Below are 12,680 nucleotides of genomic sequence, written 5' to 3'. Positions count from 1 at the left end.
GCCAACCCGATCACGCGAATATATACCCAATGAATATTATTTACTAGTAAATCACGTATCTCACATAGAGATCCTTGATACTTATTTTAAATTTAGTTTTTTTATTTTGAATTAAGACTTATTTTGAATTTGTGTATTTGTGTTAGAATATTGTGTAATTGTGTTAAAATTATGTGTCAAGAATTATTCGAATGAAAAAAATGAAATTTATTTTTATTTTTTATATGTTTTTAATTGAATAATCTAATGATTCAAACCGAACTAACTCGCTTGTGTTTGGTTCGGATCTGATTGGATTTTCAAATTTTTTTTTCACAAATCCAAACCAAATTAAACCAATTCATTTTAATTGGTTCAAATTATTTTTTTTCTCAAACTCGAATCAAACTGGCCCGTAGATACTCCTAAGTTCATTTTCAAACATATAGTTTATCTTATCTCCTTAACTTAATACTAAAGAATCCTTTGCTTACAATAAAGTAAACAACAACTCTTAACATAAGCCTAGATTAAAATATGTTACAACTTATAAGTTCTTAACAACAAAGTGCAATTAAGATGTGCCCGTATGGTTTACAAATATTCACGGGCATCATAATTTAATATTAAAGCAAGAAAATAATAATATAAACACCCAAAAGTAGAAAAAACAGAAAAAGAAAAGGAGTTTCTGAATCCATGGAGCTTCAATAAGAAAAACGTGCACCTCCTTCTGGATTCTGAAACCCAAAATTCTCAATGGAACCAACAGTTTTGAACATTCTCCTCTTGTGTATCTCTTCTATTAATGATCGTTGATAATGCTGTCTCTTCAGATCAACATAGGAATGAATCCTTGTTAGCCTATGGTATCCATGGTACCTATGAGAGTCCATTCTCATGTTCCAAAATTGTTTGGTGAAATCATCCTCAAACACCACCTCTTTTCTAGGACAGAATCTTGTGCTCTTGTTGTTGGCTTTTGGAGAGTAGCAAAAGGGTTCTGTTCCTACTACTGGAGTAGGAACACGCTCATCTTCATTGCTTGAGTCGCAGCACTGGAAATTGAAACACTTGGAGGAGTTCATTGAGCTTTATAAGCTTGCATCATCATTCATATATAGATCAGATCATCTGCAAATTGTTCAATGTGGACAAGATACATACAGTTCTTAAAATTGCACGGAAAATAACTGATATTAACTTATCAAAAGAACAATTATTAAGATACTCAGACTCACAAGAGTAGCTTATGCTTTTCTTATTAGCTTTTTAACGAATTTTATTTAATTTCACGAAAAAATTATCAAAACGTTTTTCTTAAACTTATTTTAGTATACTTTATAATTGATAAATTAAGGGTATATTTAGAAGATTTTATGAAAATATCTAATGAATTTTATGTTTTTTTATATTTTAACATGTTTATTTTAGTATAACTTATTAAAATAAGTTTTTTTTTTCAATTTAACTCAATAAAATTTCATGATTAAATTCATACCAAGCTTTTATGTAAAAAAAAATTATTAAATAAGCGTTTAATTAAGTTGTTTATCTAAATTAGCCCGAGTCAGTTATCAAAAAATTTCTATTGTGTATGATAAAAGTTGAAGTGTTATTTGCATTATAAGTTCAAATAAGAATAGTACCATGAGGCCAATCTTGAGCAAACGGATAATGGTTTCCACGAAGGTGGGAATTATTCTTTTAGGAACCATGGGAGGAAGAGGGAGAAGATGGTGAAAAAAAGGGATGGTGATTAGCGACATCATCCTCTTGTTCATAACTAAAACTATGTTGTCTTTGATTTTTGGATGTGTCCCAGTCTCTTCATGTTAGGCCTAAAGCTGATATCTCCTCTATCATTTCAGCAATCTCCAATGGTTCCAAGTCACCAATTTAGATTAGAAGTGAAAAGATATAGATTTTCCTTTGTTGAGAATTTCACATTAAGTTATACTACTAACAAATTTTTTAAAATTAAAGTTTTTTATACATGACTTATTATATTTTAAACTCACTTTAAACCATAATTAATCTGTAAAATTAAGTTTATGCAGAATCAAATTTTACAAATGTTTCTCTATAAAGATAAGTGAAATGAATTTTGATTCTAAGAGGGTTGAAAAATTATAGTAAAGTGTGTTTGGTTAAGCATATCGAAGTAAACATTTCTATCATACACATCCCAAAGGAGTATGTGTCAACCAGCTCATTGTATTCCTCTTCATACAATTCTGGTGCCATAAAATCTGGTGTCCCTGATGGTTCATACCAAACACAAAGCTTCAGTTTTAGGCACATGGTTTAGCGTAGATTATTAATCACTAATAATTTAAGTGGCAAATAAAAGAGCAAGAGGAATTGCCTATGACACTGTGGGCATGTTGGGAGCCACGAAGAATGGCCATTGATGAAAATATTATCACGCTTAAGGTCTTTGTGTATAACAGGAGGATATGACTATGCAAATACTCCAAACCACTTAGAATCTGGCGTGCCCAATTCTTCACTGCTCTGATATCTACTGCTGGTACTTTTTTTTTCTGTACCTGCATTACATATTATTATTAATGTTAATCACAAAAATAAGAGAACCGATGTAAAATTTAAAATAAAAAGCCTTAAATAATTCTTTGTTCCTATAAATACTGTAGTCATAGAATTAATGAAGACACAGACTTTTTACCTTTTTAAAGTATTAAGAGCTAAATACTAACAATTTTTTTTATTTGAACTAATCTCAAACATAACAACATTCATACAGATTAAAAAATTGTTTATGCAACAACATACAAAGGACTATTAAATTAAGAGTAATTTGTGTTCAACTACAGTGTCTATAAACATAACTAATTAAGAATTCAATATGTATTAAAATTTTAAAAAAATTGTGTTGGAATTATTTTAATATTATCTTGTACTTTTGATTGGCTGTGCTTTACAAATACCGTATTCATATGGGAATCAGTATTTAAGTTATATGGTTCAAAGATACAAGTAATGGTTGATCATATTACTCTCTTAAGGTGCCAGAGGTGAACAATTCGGTGATGAAGTTGAAGGTTCTACAATGGGTATCGATCCAAGAATCATGGAAGGCCATGATTGATTCATGTTCCAAGTTCTTAAGGAGATGAACCTCTGAATAAAGGCGCTGAAGTTGGTCTGGTGAATGAAACACATCACCAAGCTTGACTAGGTTCCAAGCCACTTCTATTCCTAGGACCTCATCAAATGCTCTATACACTACTTCACTGCTCCTTGGCCTAGAATATCCCTGAACTACATTACTCAATAATTTAATATTAACACCAACTAGGCAACTACATTACAGTACCCAAAATAAAAAAAGATTAATCTACAGATACCAGTTTCATTTATAGTCAAACTAAAACTGTGGATGTAACATATCAATAGTGAGTTTTAACAATTTGATTTGGCTCTTTATTAAGTGGCCCTTGGTGTATTAGAGAGTTAATTTTGTGAGCAAAGGGATGCGTCACAACCACAAGCCAAGACTTGGTAAAGGATAGAACATAAGTTCTTAATTACTTTATAATAATAAATTGACTTAATCATGGACGGCAACTGAAAATTTAACAAGAAAAACCGTTTCCTTTTCTAAGCAGAGAAAAATTTGTTCAACGTTACGTAATTGCACAAAATTGGCATGAACAGTGAGTTAAGATTCTTGATATTATAAAAATAAATAAATTCAGTTCCTTACCTTTTCAATCATTGATTAATTTAATCCTTAAAATTAACATTATTAATCAATTTAACTTCAAATATTATTAAACTAGTCAATTTGATCTTTAATTAGATTCGACAATTTGACAATAATTATCAATTTAATCTTTGGTAGAAAAATTAATTAATGGGCACTAAAGCGAAGCATCAAAATAATTAATAATTACTAAAACAAAAGACCAATTTGTCATGTTTTTAATGGTACTGTAAGGACTGAATGACCAATAATTTATTTGTCAATTTCCAAGACTAATTATATTTTATACTTTTAAGAATTGAAATAATTTCAAGTTCTAATATGAATATCCAATCAAATTAAATAGCATCCCTATGCCCAAAAAAGGACCTTGGGTTCAGCAATCAGTACTAATTCTAAACTCTAACTCGAAACAAAAGGATATCTTCATTAATCTATCGTTTCCCATCCCTCTCCAACTTAATCACCTTAATTAACATATCATACCAACTAGTCAGAAATTAAGTTAATGATACATTCAAAAACCTTAAAGCAAGATAGAATCAATCAGAAACACTTACATGTCCAAGCTGAGCTTTGCCTCCTAATCTCCCCTTGTACATGGCTCGATCACTGACCACAATTCTGACTTAACCGGCACGTGTATTATATAGACTTACAAATACGAACGTTGAAAATTTAGCAATAAATTAAAACAACATATTATATGAAATTATCTTAATCAACCAAAGGTGCATGTGTGCTAGATGATCCGTGGCTTCCACTCATGATTCTCATAGGAGAAGACACCAAACAATTGCCACAAGAGCCTTGAGTAATCAACACTAAGCATAATCCAAGCCAATTCAACAACCCCACATGAAAGCTCGTAGAAGTGTTTCTTAACCATTGGTGTCAGATTACAATCTTTAGAAGATGAACAACTTAAAATAGAGAATAAAAGATGCCACTCTTTTGAGATATTTTTGTGAGGGACATACGAAGAGAGACAAAGATATAACTGTTTTGTATGGATTAAGGAAGCATAGTAGTAATTGATGTGTTGTGTTGTCCCGCAATAAGGTCACACCACAGATTGTGTTTTATGAGCCAAAAGGCTAATGAGTGCTGTGGTTGACGATACAAAAGCCTGCAAGAAGAATTTCCTGGAAATTGGATGGAAAGACAAGAAATGCATATTTTCTTTCAAGAAAAAGAAGATAAAAAGATTTTTTGAGAAGAAAAAGAAAAAAATGAAATTCTTCAAAAAGAAAGTAAAAAGAGGAAAAAATAAGAGTATCAGATGCTTTATCTGTGGGAAAAAAAAGGCTATTTTGCTAAGAAATGTCCAAATAAAGACTTAAAGGCACAAAATCTGATCAATTCTCTAGAATTAACTGAAGGAGATATTGAATCAGAATACTCAGAACAAGAAGAAGCAGATCAGAACACAGTCTTTGCTTTACAAGATTCTTCTAATAATTTTTTAGAAAAAACAGATGATGAAACTGAATATATTCCTCTTTATGTAGTCTAAGAAGTCTAGAGCATTTTTTAGACCCCTTCACAACTACGTGTTAAGGTCCAAGTTCTCTCTTTTAAATTCGTAACTCTTGTAAAAGCTATGGCTTATATGGATACTGGAGCCTAGAGAACAATGATGAATTTAGACATTCTTCCCAAAGAAGTCTGGACAAAAAGTTCATCTTTTTTGTAGCAGCTGATGGAAAAATCTTCAAACCGATCTAATCTCAAAAAAGTCCAATCAAGTTCTTCCCAGACTTTGTAGTCTGGATGAGAGTCATAGGAAGTTATCTTCCTAATAAAGATATCCTTTTAGGGATGGATGCTTACTGTGCTACTGATGTATTAAGCCTATATTCCCTAGAACACTGTCCAGAAGGATATGATGAGATAAAAACAAAACTCTAACAATTATGTGCAGACAGACATGAAAACTTTGTTTCATCCCAATCCTCTCTGGAATAATCCAAAATTCTTCATACAACTTCTTTTCAAGCTAAATGAAGATATCAATCCTATTAAAGCTACACATCTAGGAATGAGTTCTAGTGATCTTCAACTTGTAAGACAAGAATGCACTGAACTCTTGAAACAAGGATTGATAGAGCCAACCAAATCTGAATGGGCATGCCAAGCATTTTATGCGAAAAAGAGATAAGAGAAACTAAGGGAAAAAAGAGGTTCGTAATTGATTATAAACCTCTAAATCATTTTCTCAAAGATGACAAGTTTCCTATTCCCAAGATTGCTTCTCTTCACACTCTCATAAATGAACCATAATTTTTCAAAATTTGATTTAAAATCTGGTTTCTGGCAACTCGGTATAGACCCAGCTGACAGATACAAAACTGTTTTCTACATTCCTAATGCTCAGTATCAATGGAAAGTTCTTCCATTTAGTCTCAAGATTGCACCTTCTTTATTCCAGAAAGCAATGACAAGAATCTTTGAACCCATCCTTGACAGTATTCTCATCTATATTGATGATGTTCTTTTATTTTCCAAAGATGAAGAATCTCATAAGATATTGTTAAACAAATTTTTTGATCTTGCTAATACTTATGGGATCATGCTGTCAGAAAAGAAGATTTATTTAGCCTAGACCCAAATAGACTTTTTAGGAATGCATTTTTCTCAAAGAAATTAGCAGCCCCAACCTCACATTGTTGAAGAATTACTTAATTTTCCTAAAGAGAATTTTTCTGTTAAACAGATCCATCAATTCTTAGGAGTTTTAAATTATATTAGGGATTTCATTCCTAATACTTCTAAATACACCATTCCTTTATCAAAACTCTAAAGAAAAAATCCTCCACCTTGGAACTCAGAACAAACTGATGTAGTTTGTCATTTAAAGAAGATAGCTCAAAATCCTCCACCATTGAAAATTCCTGAAAAAGGAAAGAGGATTTTGCAAACTGATGCTAGTGATCATTATTGGAGAGCTATTTTATTAGAAGAAATTGATGATAAGAAGGCTTACCGTGGAGATGCTAGTAGACAATTCAAGAAATCTGAGACACATAGCAGTTAATTCTCGGTGGTGCCCTATTTCATGTTAGATGTTGTGCACATATATTCAATCTGTTAGTGCAAGATGGCCTTAGTAAGATTAAAGATGTGATTTACAATATTCATGAAAATGTAAAATATATCAATTACAATGATGCAAGGTTAAAGGCCTTTTGTGATGTTGAATAAAAGGGCTTGAAAGATAGAAAACTTATACTTGATTGTCCAACAAGATGGAATTCCACATTTCAAATGTTGTCAATGTCATTGAAGTTTAAGATTGCATTATGAGTATGCACCTTCATATAAAGATTGGGATAAGGTTGAGAAATTTTGTCAAGTTTTGGAAGTATTTAATCCCACTGCCAATTCGTACCTCGTAGAAGTATAGAGGGTAATACAAGTAATTGATGATGTAGTAGAGCATACAGATCTCTTTATGAGACACATGGCAGCTCCAATGAAAATAAAGTTTGACAAATATTAGATTGAATGTAATATGTTGATGGGAATTGCTAGCATTTTAGACCCTTGGTACAAATTTCATATTTTTTATATATGTTTTCCCTTAATGTATAAACATGATGAAGCTGCTAGAGAGCATATAAAGAAGTTGAGGGATTCACTGGAGCAACTACATAATGAATTTGTGTTTGTAAGTCTAAAAGAATTATCTTTTATTGGAGCTAATATTAGTAGTGTAACAATTATCATCTTCCATTCAAAGTAAATATTCAATTATTATTGGATTAGACCAAATTTTAAGCATGGTACATAAAAAAGAAGCTATTCCTCTAATGAAATATTAGTTGCAAGCTTATCTTGATGAACGTGTTATCATTCTTGATGGAGATAACAACTCTTTTAATGCTTTAAAGTGGTGGAGAAATAATAGTTTAAAATGTAAGGTCTTGTTAAAGATGATTGCAGATATTCTTGCCATTCTAATCTCAACTGTGGCATTAGAGTCTATGTTTAACGCTAGAGATAGAGTTATTAATGAATATTACTCTCGTTTGAAGGAGGAGTCTATTGAAGCATTAATTTGTGGTGGAGATTAGCTTTGTCATAAGTATAATTTGATGAAATAATGATTCATCAAACATAGTTGATTGAATTGCTCTGATAAATTTTCAGAGGTTCTTATGTTCATATAATAACACACCATTTCTTCCCTTAAGCTTGACGAATGTGTGTCAATTTTATAAATTTCCTTTTCCTTCTAATCAATTGCTATATCATATATATAAATAAAGTTTTCATACTCAAGAACTTGTCATAAGTGTTAGTACAAAATGTGTCAATTTGTCAAAAATGCTATAGTTTGAAATACAAATGCAATATCAGTAATTCATGTTGTTGACATCCTTTCAATATGTAGGATTGAATAGAAAGTCAAATGTGTTGTGCAAATTGTGAGGATCAGTATTTTATCAAATTGTAAAATTTGACATCATACTCTTTCGCTGACATCTCTTCTTACTTTAATCTAAGAAATTCTCTTTCCTCTTGTTTCTTTAGATCTCCTAGAAATATTTTCTTAAGAAACTTGCTTTGAATGTCTCCCAAGTGATAAATCCAACTTCCTATGACAAAGTTTGACTTGCGATCCTCCACCAATTCTCCGCTTTTCTAATTAGCATAAACGTGGCACACTCCACCTTACATTCTTCTTGGCAACTTGTTATATCAAAGATACGTTCTATTTCTACAATCCATTTTCAAGCTCCTTCTGTGTCAAACTTTAGAGGACAATGCTTTATGAATGTTGGCAATCCAATATGTTTATCTAATTTTGCGTCCTGATCATATGATAATGGTTTTAACACTTGGCCATACTTGTTGGAATGTTAGCCGTTGCTTCAACTGATTTATCTCTACTTGCCATTTTCTAATCTAGATAAACACATCATACATATGTTAGCACGCTTATTGTTCACATATGTATACATATACACATTAAATCACACAAATTCCTATTTGGGGTACCAAACAGGTCATACTAATAAACAATCATCTCATGTTCTTATCCTATAAAAATACTAATGCACAAAACACTTGGTACAATGAACTAGTTCTATACCCCAAGCTTGTTAGGATAAACTGCTTTGATACCATTTTGTAACATTCTTAATTTATATTTCTTAATTATTACATAAATTATATTAAAGAAAAACAATTAAAGTAGACACTTTTATTTTTACGACTTACAAAATTAAGGAAAAATTGAACTTTCATTTTAGGAATTTAATCAGAACACTATATATATATATAGATTTAAAACATAAACAACAATGTCTTCTGATAGAATAAATTTTTATTTAAAATGAATATAAACTTCAATTAAAATCACTAACTATCAATGTTACAAATATATTTCAAATTTACAATTCAACTTATCAAAGTATTATGAAATCAAAAGTTGATATTTAGAACAATTACATAACTTTGTCAAATTACTAAGAAGCTTATTGAAATATTACAATTTTAAATAATTTAAATTCTATAAAGCAGTCTTTCCTCTCAATGTCAGTAGACTATGATTCTAGAAAGGATCAAGCTTCCTTTTATTCTCTTCAAAGTCTGTTCCCTGAAAATGTTTAGTAAGAATAAATATTCTTCGCCTCACTAAGTCCCTTATTTACCAGAAAAGGTTATATAATATTGAAAATATTATTTAATACATTTTTAATCTACATTGATTAACAATAATACACAAATCATACAAATCATTCTCATAACTGAGCACATACATTTTCACATGGAGCTATATGTTATAATACATGTGTCCTAATCACACTCGTCGATGTATTGCAACACATATATCATAATAACATCAATTAATATGTTACAATGCATACATTATAATCACACAATCTCTATATTACTTCACATTCACCCCACTTTCAGCATTATTGCCCTTGAAATCCCTTGAGGACTTCATATATATATAGTTGTTGGTTAGCCGCAACAACATGGATACAACGTGTGCTGATTCAGCCCCTTTTAGCAAAGGTATAGTCAAGAGTCTCGTCAGGAAATGAGTGTGCGACTTGTGAATGCTCTTACTTTCAGCAATTCGTTGTGCACCTATTTACAATTAGCATTCACCACTCTTATTTTTTCAATATTTTTCGAATCTTCTCCAAACTCTATATCCTTGGTGTGTCTATGGAACTATCTATACAATGTTTCAACATTTCTCATAACACTTATTTTCTCAGCATTTCACACTACATTTTTTTCTCAACATTTATCATTTCATTTTTCACATCTTTTTCATCGATCAGCATGTCATAATACGTGAGTTATGATTTATATAAATTCATGTATTACAATATATGTATTATAAGTACACCTTAAATGTATTACAACATCTGTATCATAATCACACTTATCAATCAGTTGACTCACTTATTATAAACACACATTTCATAATTCCGCAATCATGTTATATTATCTCCTTCATACATAATATTCTTTCTTCTTTCAAGATCAGTTAACACTTCCATCAACAATATAAATTCATCCATTTTGACATACATTAGCTATCAAACAGCATCTATATTTATTGTATCATATCAATTTAACACAGAGAATCATCTAACAATGTCACATCATGCAATCAACACAATGTGCCAAAGGTCAGATACCTTTAAACTCAACCCAGGCGTACAACTTAATATATGTACTTTCTCAGTATTAATAAAATCGCCTATCCTAAAGTTTGGCATTTTCTAATGCATATATCATGTAAAATAATATTTCAATATTAATAGTACATATATAATGGTGGTAAAATCTTAAAACTATTCAAAAACTTAATTGCTCATAATTTTTACTATCAAATTTTGTCTAGAAAGTTTTCAAAATAAGTTATTGATTTCTCATGCCCAAAATTTCATTTTTAGTACTAGCGTCTTAATAATCAATTGGATTCTATTATCCAAAACAAGAGTACTTGAGTTAGGGTTTAAAATGAGGCCTTCTCTCCAAAACTTTCCTTTTAACACCATAGTTCAAGGAAATCTTGTAACTTTGCTATTTAGAATCAAGTAGTTGAGTTTTCTAAGTTAAATTACATAAAGAAGACTTAGAGTTCAGGAACAACTCCCCTTACTTGAAAATGAGTCTCTCAAGTCGTGTTTTCCTAGAGATCCAATGGAGAGGTACCATAGTCCCAATGAAGGATATCATATAAAGGATGAACTTTTCCATAAGTATTTCAATATAGATCTCCTTTGAGAAAGGGAAAATCGAAGAAAATGAATAAAACTAGAGATTTGAGCTCTAAGAAATATACTTGAATCTGAATGAAATAGATGTTCAAGCTCGGATTTAGAAGAAATTCAGGGTTTGGGAGAGTTTTCTTTGAGAAGGGAGAAGGAAAAAATGGAGAGAATAAAGAGGGAAGGTTGTTTGATTCTAAATGAAGGTTTCTAGGATGGAAGTTCTTTAAATATCCCTCAAATTTGCGATTTTATTGCTACAACAAAAAAATCAGACAACATTTTACTCTTGCTGTCTGTCATCCTCACTACAGCGAGAGAATTCTAGCTTAACCGAGAGTGTTGTTGAGTTATCTTTATCTCTTCTCGTTGCAGCGAGATTTCTTCGCTACAGCAAGAGGACTTCAACGAGCTTGATTCTGGATGATTTCTCTAGCTATAACAAGAAATTCTGTAATTCACACACCTAAAACTCTCCTAATTTCAAATAATATATACAAACAACTAATATAAATTATAATAGTAACAAATAACAAAATAAGGGTGTTATAATTTAACCCACAATAATTTTCATGAAATGATAATCTTCATTGTCAGCTCTTTACCTAGTCAAAAATTAAGCTCTAGTGTGAAAATTTATGACTATGAAAACAAGACCATTTACTACACAAATTATGATGGTCCTGCTAAATAATAGTGCATTATAGGATCTGAACAGACTTATGTGTGTTATAACAGTGGTGTAAGATCTCATATAGTGGTATAAGATACTCTAAATTGTGGGATCTAGCCCTATATCAACTAATCTCCAAATCCAAAGAGACTTAGTTTCACCTGAGCTACTTCTTTCCTATTAGGCAAATGCACCTGTACAACAAAAGATAAATTTTCAATGATGATCATTTTCATGCTCACTCTTTCTTACTTATCTAATTTTATTTTTTTTTCAATTCTCAAATTCTATGCAGTGCAAAAGGGTGGTTTTCGAGTATGCGTTTCTATTTATTGTCGCGATAGAGGACTTCCTAAAAACCAAAGATATGTGCATTGCATTGCATGCTTGCCTAGCTTCTATTGCAGTTAGTAAGGAAGCCTCAACTCTGGAAGAAGCATCCTTGCTTTTTGATTCTTAAATCATGTAAAAGAGTTATGCTTTATTGCTTTAGTTTCAATGCTACTATATATTCATTAAAATGCATGCACAAAACCTTAACGTTATCTGTTTGTGCAAGATTTATCCTTGTTAAATTTCAAGGTATATGATTAAGAAATAGATGGATGTATGCTGATACTTACTTGTTTTGGCAGTAGTATGAACCAGAATTGTTTCTCAAACTAATGTATAGTATGAAGCAACCTAAAATTGTCTTGCTTATTTTTGTCTCTGGAAAAATTGTTCTAACATGAGCCAAGTTATTATATTTGCTTGTAATTCCTTCATATATATTATTCTTTCTTCTTTTTTTGTTTTTTTCTAGTTCATTGGATCTCTTGTTTGTTTTCATTTTCATTTTTAAGTGAGAGATAAGATTTATACTGCCTTTGAGAATATATATCTTGTGCTTACTGAGTTTAGGAAAAACCAACAATGGTATAGACATATCTTTCTCTCTCTACGTGTAACTTTTTTGTTGGTATTTACAATGTACACAGTTTGTTGTAATTTTAATGGATCTCCATCATTGCTTGTCTTTGAATGTTTGATGTTTAAAAAACCAAAAATTAAA

The 12,680-nt window shown here is 30.8% G+C and overlaps 1 pseudogene; it reads right to left on the bottom strand.

Moving 5' to 3' along the window:
- Nucleotides 1–686: 686 nt before the first annotated feature.
- LOC113854611 lies at nt 687–4,311 on the bottom strand (annotated as a pseudogene).
- Between the last annotated feature and the right edge of the window lie 8,369 nt (nt 4,312–12,680).

The sequence above is a fragment of the Abrus precatorius genome, unplaced genomic scaffold (assembly GCF_003935025.1).
Source record: "Abrus precatorius isolate BTA unplaced genomic scaffold, Abrus_2018 Scaffold1, whole genome shotgun sequence".
Taxonomy (NCBI): Eukaryota; Viridiplantae; Streptophyta; class Magnoliopsida; order Fabales; family Fabaceae; genus Abrus; species Abrus precatorius.
This window is presented reverse-complemented; position numbering and strand designations above follow the sequence as displayed.